Raw genomic sequence first — 7,926 nt, 5'->3', positions numbered from 1 at the left:
AGATGATAGCTCTCGTAAAATATTTAGATGTCCAGTCAAACATTCTATTTTGGGTCACTATACGACCAATGTAAACACTTCTTCATGCCCACAGGGTCAGGATGTGGCCCTGACTAACTCTATTTTGACTCCTTCTGATGAAAGGAGTACAAATCCCCCACCCACCCACCCTCAACCCCATTAAAATTCTATAAAAGCAATCTTCTTGACAAAATAAATAAATAAATAAAAGTCCATCAACCTAATTTGTCAATTGAGGTAGCTTCACTTAGCATGGGTTCAAAGCAATATGCATGCTTGAGGAATGATGATTATGTGACATATTGTAACATCTATATTAGTGTATCGATGGAATGAGCAATATGAAGATTTTAATTTCTACGAACGCAATAATATTTGATATGATGTTATTGAAGTTGGTATAACAATATTCGATGATGTTATTAAAAGTTTGTATAATAACAACATACCCAGTGTAATCTCACAAGTGGGCTCTGGGAAGGGTCATATGTACGTATATCTTACCTTTACCTTGTAGAGATATATAAAGGAGGTAACAATTTGTCTGTGGCAAGGTGTAGATGTCCTTTTTTGTAGTATGATTTTATCATATCAGGAATCAACAATTTTTTCTGAATCACAAATTTTATAATGCAATATGGTACTAGTACTTGTGTAATCTCTAGTTACGTAAATTCTATGTTTGAATTCACATAGTAACTTAGATACACCTGCACTTTAAAGGGCTTTTTTATTTTTTGCCCAGGAAGCATCAAATTTGTCCAATTTTTTAAGCATTATTTCTACTTTTCATTTTCCTCTTATACTTCTTACCAAGAGGGGAACAACCATTCAATTTAATTCCTCTAATCCCTCCTTTTTTGACTGAGTCGTAACCAAATCTGATTATGTTCTTTTATCAAGCCCTAACAATACCTAATGTTGAACTACAAAATTCATAAACAAGGAAAAAACAGTGCAACTCAATGCTGTCAAATGGTTAACTAGATGAATCTCTGCAATCTGCTATTGTCTTCAACCTGAAATTGATAATGCATGAGTCGTTTTTGTTTGGATGACACGGGCACATTCATTGTTATTTTTGCTAAATTTTCTTCAATCACTGAAAGAACATTTTGTCTCATGGGTAAATTATTTACTATATTATTTCATTTTTCAGCGAGATTTCTTTCCAATGTCGAAATGTTTGTCTCGGTTTCACTTCCCCCAAATGCCAAAACAAGATCAGTTTGGTTGTACTTTCTGAAAGATTAAGATATCATATCTTACTCTCTCATTTTATGATCGTCGATTATGCTCTATTTAAGAAGGAAACAAAGATAAAACCAAGGTTTGGGAGCATACAATAACAGAAAGATACCCACTGTAGTCCCACAAAATGCGCCATCTAATTTTGAGAATTTTTAATGTGCTAGCTCTTGCTGTTATTGTCTTTGCTTCAGTATGCATTTTTTGATTTCCATGTATTATTGTATTGATGTGAAAGTCGAGCAGTATCTCAGAGAACTATTAAGTAACAACTTAATTTTTCCCCGTCTCATTCTCTGTGCATTACTTTTAATTTGTTTGCTTAGGTCTCCTGCAACATCTCGTATACGTGTCAAGATGGTTTAAGCCACCTCCAAAGGTACATTTAAAAGAGAGCTGGATAGTTTTTCATTATGAAATTCAGGCTACTGAAGCTGATCTTGAAGTGCTAAAAGACCGAGCGAGCTCACTGAGCCATCTTGCAATAAACATTATCTGTCTTCCACTAATAAGGGATGAGAACTAGCAGGGCCTTAGTAATCATAGTGATTACTAGAATTCTTCTTAAATAATTGGGCATCTAAGGTTGATCTCCAGTTATGCATTTAGCTTGTCAGTGTATGTGGTGTTGACATTGTTTGATGTTTGAACACTTGGGAACTGCAGAGTAATATCAGCGATTCTCAAGAAACTATGCCAAATTTCCAATAGTGGACTATACTTGTGAATATTTGGCTCTTTGTACAATTTCACTTTTGTCCTAAGCACTATAAGTAAATTCATGGGTTGTCCTAGGCTCTCTTATCGTATTTATTCACTCGGGGATTATGATTATGATGTCTTACATTTTACCATCTGTAACTACAAAAGAATTCCATAAAAATATATTGCCAGTCCATATATGACAACTAATATAAATGATGGATGGCACAGGTTTTACATACACAGTCTTGCAGGAACCTAGGCAGAACATGAAAAAAGGAAAAAAAGTAACTACTTCACAGGAAGTGTCAATGGTTGTCCACTTGTGCTCCTGCCTCATCTGAGTCCTCGTTTTCCCTTGATATCTCTTCCAGTGACTTCCCCTTGGATTTTGGAACCAAGAAAGTACACAATGTTCCCAAAAGATTGACTACAGCAAGGACAAGGAGTGAATTCCTCACCCCAATTCCAGCAGGATACCCTGCATCAGCCTTGGTCTTGTCTTGTGGCTGAGCCAAATAAAGGAACCCAAATGCACCCACCATTGCCCCTAACTTTCCAGATGCAGTTGATATTCCATGTCAAGTCGACCGCAATCTAGCAGGGAAAATCTCAGCTGGCACGATAAATGTGGTGGCATTGGGTCCAAAGTTGGCAAAGAAGAAGGTCAGGGAATACAAGACCACAAACCCGATATGGTTGCCAGGGTGAGTCCAGTGGTCGTAAGGAATTGCCAGAGCAAACACGAACACTGTCATCATTGAGAAGCCAAGCAATTGAATGATAAACCTGCCAATCCTGTCAATGAGGAACACTGTGAACCAGTAGCCAGGCACAGTACTGCAGAGAGCGATAAGAGTTTGTGCTCGTGCAATTTTGTAAACCTTTTCAATTGCATTCATAGTCTTGGCAGCAAGAATCCATCCAATGGCGCTGAAGATGTCTTTTTGGAACAAATTTTAGCTGTAGTATGCAATATCAAGAAGAAACCATGTGCTGTATGTGCCAAGCAAATGAAGTCCATGTCGACTAAGAAATTGTTTCGTGAATAAACCAAATTCGTTGTTGGACTTTACAGCACTAGTTGGCTCTTTTTTCTCTGTCCCAATTTCAACCTGCATAACCTTTTCCATATCTGCAGTGGCCTGCTGAACATTCTTGGCTACAAGAGCAGTGTAACGAGCAGTTTCAGGCATCTTCATCCTCCAGTAGTAAGTGAGAAGAGCAGGAATTGCCCCAACCATCAATATGATTCTCCACACATAATCTGCTTGAGGAACTGTTGAACCAACCACATCCACCTCATAAGCTGGTGGCTTGAAACTAGCCTGGAATGCAGTAGAGACAATGATGGCAAAAATACCACCTCCCAGGATCCCAAATCCTTGCATGGCGAAAACAGCCACGATGAAGGCACCCCTCGTCTTTTTGTTGGCATATTCAGACATAATAGTAGCAGAAAGTGGGTAATCACCACCAATTCCAAAACCAAGCCAGAAGCGAAAGAAGCAAAGGGTGGTCAAGACAATCTTAGGCTCCCTACCAAAAGAAAGGCCTGAAGCAATGGAACAGATACACATAAGCATAAGGGTCATGCCATAGACTTTCTTCCTGCCCATTTTGTCACCAAGCCAGCCAAAGAAGAGTTGTCCTGCTAGGGTACCACAGAAGGCGACACCATTGACAGCAGCCGAGACATTGGGAGGCAAAGAACCAGGCTTTGAAGAGCCATCCACATGGTAGTAAATGCGGCCGAGCAACTTAGTGACTAGAGAGATGCAGAAGAGATCGTAGGCATCAATGAAAAATCCCATGCCAGCAATTATAATTGCTGTGAAGTGATACCATTGTGTTTTGGCTGAATCAAGCGCATTCAAAACCTTCATATCCCCCGCCATTTTCTACTTCTTTTCCTCCTTCACTCGATCACGTCTTCCACAGTACTCTCTCTGCACATCAAAACAACTATATTTAGAACCAAAGCAATAGTAAAATCATGATATTTCAAGAATCACGCCTCGTTGGAAAAGTTGAAAAATATTAAAAGGGAATTTTGATGTATAAGCATGAAGAGTCAAAAGATTCTAATGTGCACACACGCATTACATGCATGCATGCATGCATGCATATACATATATGGAAATAAAACATACAATGAAAAAAAGACACCTGCTATTGCTGTAAATCGATCGATGCAAGAAGGAGAAATAATTAATTATACATAAATAATGAGAAGAGAAACAGGGTTAATGAGAGGTGTAACTCATGTAAGGGTGATGGATTAGTATTTATATAAAATGATGAGGATTCTGCAACTACCTGCACCCGGGATCTTCACTCGGAATATTTCTCCTCTATTTAAGGCTTCTTATTGGTTTCTATTCACCATCTCTTTTACATTATTTTAGTACGTACAAGTGCAACACAAGTGTATTCCAATACCGACCGAGAAATACTCCAAAGGAACTTACGGCAAACATTCCCTTTCATTCATTAATGGACGGTTTAGTCCGCACATTAAATTTTAATTATTGAAAATAGGATAATAATAATAATAATAATAAGTATTATTATTATTATTATTATTATTGATGTTGTTGTGTAGTTGGTTTGAAATTAAGGGTGCGCCTGCGTCATGCGGAAGTTAATAGTTTGCAAATCATACAAACCATAATTTTGATGACATATAAAACTATGTCAAAAGGGCCTATTATGGATATATGGATATGATTTGACTAATTGGCTTACATATGAAAACCAATCAATCAATCAATATACGAAAAAGGAACATATATACGAAAGAGGAACATATATACCCCCCGAACTATGATAAATAGTATGTATATACTCTCCGTCATATTTTGGGTATACATATATCCATATCGTTAATAAAATCGTGTGCATATGCCCCTCACACTAACGGTAGGGGCATATATGTATCCAAAATATGACGAGGGTATATATGTACCATTTATGATAGTTTCGGGAGTATATTTGTTTCTTTTCTGTTTTAATTTTTTTTATCCCAAATAATTAACCCAAATCCACTACCTGGTCCAATTAATCCACTACTCAATCCAGTCCTAATTAAAACCCAAGATACGTTTATATAACAGATGTGTTTTTCCCACCCCTATAACAATATACACGCAATACAATAACGCGCTAGGGGTGGAGCTTCCATTAACTAGGATGGAGATGGTAGGGAAGGAGACACAAGACACAATAAGCTTGACGAGCCTGGGAGGGAAATTGAAGAAATAGAGGGTTTGCCTAATAAACGACCTATCAAAAGCCTTTTCTAGATCAATTTTTAAAATCATGTTGGAGTTCTTCCCTTTCATTCTTCTAAAATGATCAATGTACTATTGCACTATAATGGCATGGTCAGAGGCTCTTCATGATGAAAGAAAACTGAATGGGGTATCACCAATGAGGGATTGAATAAAAGCTTGATTCTGCTAGCAATGACCTTTGTGACAATTTTATATTGAGTGTTGCAAATTCCAATGGGTCTAAAATTCTTGAGAGAGGTGGCATTTTTACATTTGGAAATTAGGTACAGGTAAGTAAAATTAGTTGTGGGATCCATAACTCCCTCTCTAGAACTATTAGAACAGAATTCTAGTAGGAGAGGAGCAAAAGTATCCCAAAATCTTTGGTACATGAAAGAATGCATACCATCAGGACCAAAGGGCTTTAAAAGCTTGAAAGGAAAAGGTTGCAACTATAATCTCAGTCAGGGTGAGGAGAGAGTCTAGTAAGAAATGAGCAGAATGGGGGGATGGACCTAGAAAATAAAGGATTAAGTTGACATTGTAAGTGAGTTTAGAGGTGATCGATTTTGTACAAGGAAAAGTAGAAGGAAAAATAGAAGCTCTAATCCCTTCTTGATCATGGATCCAAGTACCTTGATCCTGTAGGGAATGGATTTTATTTCTTCTCCTTCTATTAAGAGCAGAGGAGTGAAAGAATCTGGTGTTTTGATTACCATCCATTAGCCAGTTGAATCTGAACTTTAACATCCAGAAGTTTTGCTCATTCTTCAGAATAGAACTGTATTCATGGGTCAGATCCTTTTCTACATTGTGGAGAAAAGAACTGGTAGGGTAATTGGGGGATTTTTAGATACCGTCTAGTTTGGCTAACAAGTGGTTCTTTTTTTTGAAAGATATTTCAAAAAACATTCCTATTCCAAGAGGAGGCAATATCAATAAAATCCAAAGTAGCCCTAGTAAGATTGGACTCTGAAGGAAAGAAGTGGGCTATAAGAGCATGGAAATTAGTGTGGTTGCACCATATTGATTCTACTTTGAATGTTTTAGACAGGATTTAAGTAGGTCTACTAAAGGTTAGAAGGAGGAAGGAGTGATCAGAGTGAGTCCTAGGAAGATGAAGGATAGAGGAATCAGGGAAAAGATGAATCCACTGATCATTGGCAAAGCACCTATCAAGTCTCTCTATGATAAGATTGTGCTTATTCTTGTACCTCATGTTCAACCAAGTAAATTTACTGCCTCTAAACCCAAGATAAATAAGGTTATATTAGTTAATTCAGTTTCTAAAAAATGAAGCCCTAGCATAGTTTAAACTATTCTACCAAATATTTTAGAGGCACTTAAAAGTTCATTAAAGTCACCACCTATTAACCAACTATTGCTATCAAGAAAGTGAAGAGAGTCAGCTAGACAAACTAACTGATCCCACAGAGATCTCCGAATAAACAAAATATTACTGGCATAGATGATACTTAAGATCTAACAAGAGGGAAAACTAACCTTCACTATAGCATAGATAGCTTAAGAAGAGATAGAAATTTCCTTGATGGATATAACGTCATCTTTTCAAATAATAACTAGACCTCCAGAGGATCCAGTGGCAGAAGATTGGAGAAAATAGGGAAACCCTAGGTCATCAGCTAAATTTCGATGGTCAGACATCCTAGTTTTTAAAAAGCTAGAATGGACGGCTTATGGATGTCAACAAAATATATGCAGTGTATTCTAAACTCAATATTATTTACACCTCTGACATTCCATATTAGACAATTCATCATTATTAGATTTGATAATTGTGAGGGGCCCTGAACAACTTTTCCTTTCCGCATCAGAGTGGATGGACTGGGTAGGTCTAGGAATTTTTTTCCTAGAGAGGAGGGAGAACTTTGCCTTATATGTCTCTCTTGTCATAGGATCTGAAAGTTTTAAACTGAGTTCTAATCTGAAGATATCTTGAGGAAAGAGGACAATGACTAATTCTTGAGCAGGACCCTCAAAGACCAGGTTTATTGCTCTTTCCAGAGTGAGAATATCCGTTTGGGGAATCCTGAGCTGAGCTAAGAGAGCTTCGATTTCCCTGTTGCTTTCTCTGAGGGCTTCTAAAGTCCTTTACCTTTCTAGGACTTAGAGATTGAGAGAATGATTCGGACTGGGTAGAGTTTGTGGAACCACAGTCAAGGGGAGGGGTACTCCCCACTGAAAGGCACAAAAAGGGGCTCAAAGACAAGGGTGGTGGATTTGAGGAAGGAAAGAAAGGTAAGGTCGAGCTGGTGAGGTTTATTCTCTAGATATTGTCTCTGGGGTTAGAATCTCCTAAAAGGATAGGTCTAGAATTTATATGAGAGTAGCCATCCAAATATTTAGACCGAAGGTCTAAAGTCCTTGATTAAAACATTCCATGACCAGAATAGGTAAGTAACTCGGATCCTGGATGAGAATGGTCACCTGAGTCCCCCTGATTAAAGGTGAAGAGGAATCAACTGGGTGGAAAAATAGACCTTCATCCAAGAAGATAGAGTGTGTGTAGGCGGAAGAGGGGTTGTGGTGAGAGTGAGCATGTTAAAGATAGGGAGAGCTCACTGTTTTCGAAGAAAGTGCAATGCATGGGGGTTGCATAACAGTCTATATGAGGAGGGGGGAAAAGGGATACAGGAAGTCTCAGCTTTGGACAACTCAG

The 7,926-nt window shown here is 38.0% G+C and overlaps 1 pseudogene; it reads right to left on the bottom strand.

Moving 5' to 3' along the window:
* Positions 1-1,782: 1,782 nt before the first annotated feature.
* LOC107848636 lies at positions 1,783-4,259 on the bottom strand (annotated as a pseudogene).
* Positions 4,260-7,926: the final 3,667 nt, after the last annotated feature.

This window comes from Capsicum annuum, unplaced genomic scaffold (assembly GCF_002878395.1).
Source record: "Capsicum annuum cultivar UCD-10X-F1 unplaced genomic scaffold, UCD10Xv1.1 ctg5193, whole genome shotgun sequence".
Lineage (NCBI taxonomy): Eukaryota > Viridiplantae > Streptophyta > Magnoliopsida > Solanales > Solanaceae > Capsicum > Capsicum annuum.
This window is presented reverse-complemented; position numbering and strand designations above follow the sequence as displayed.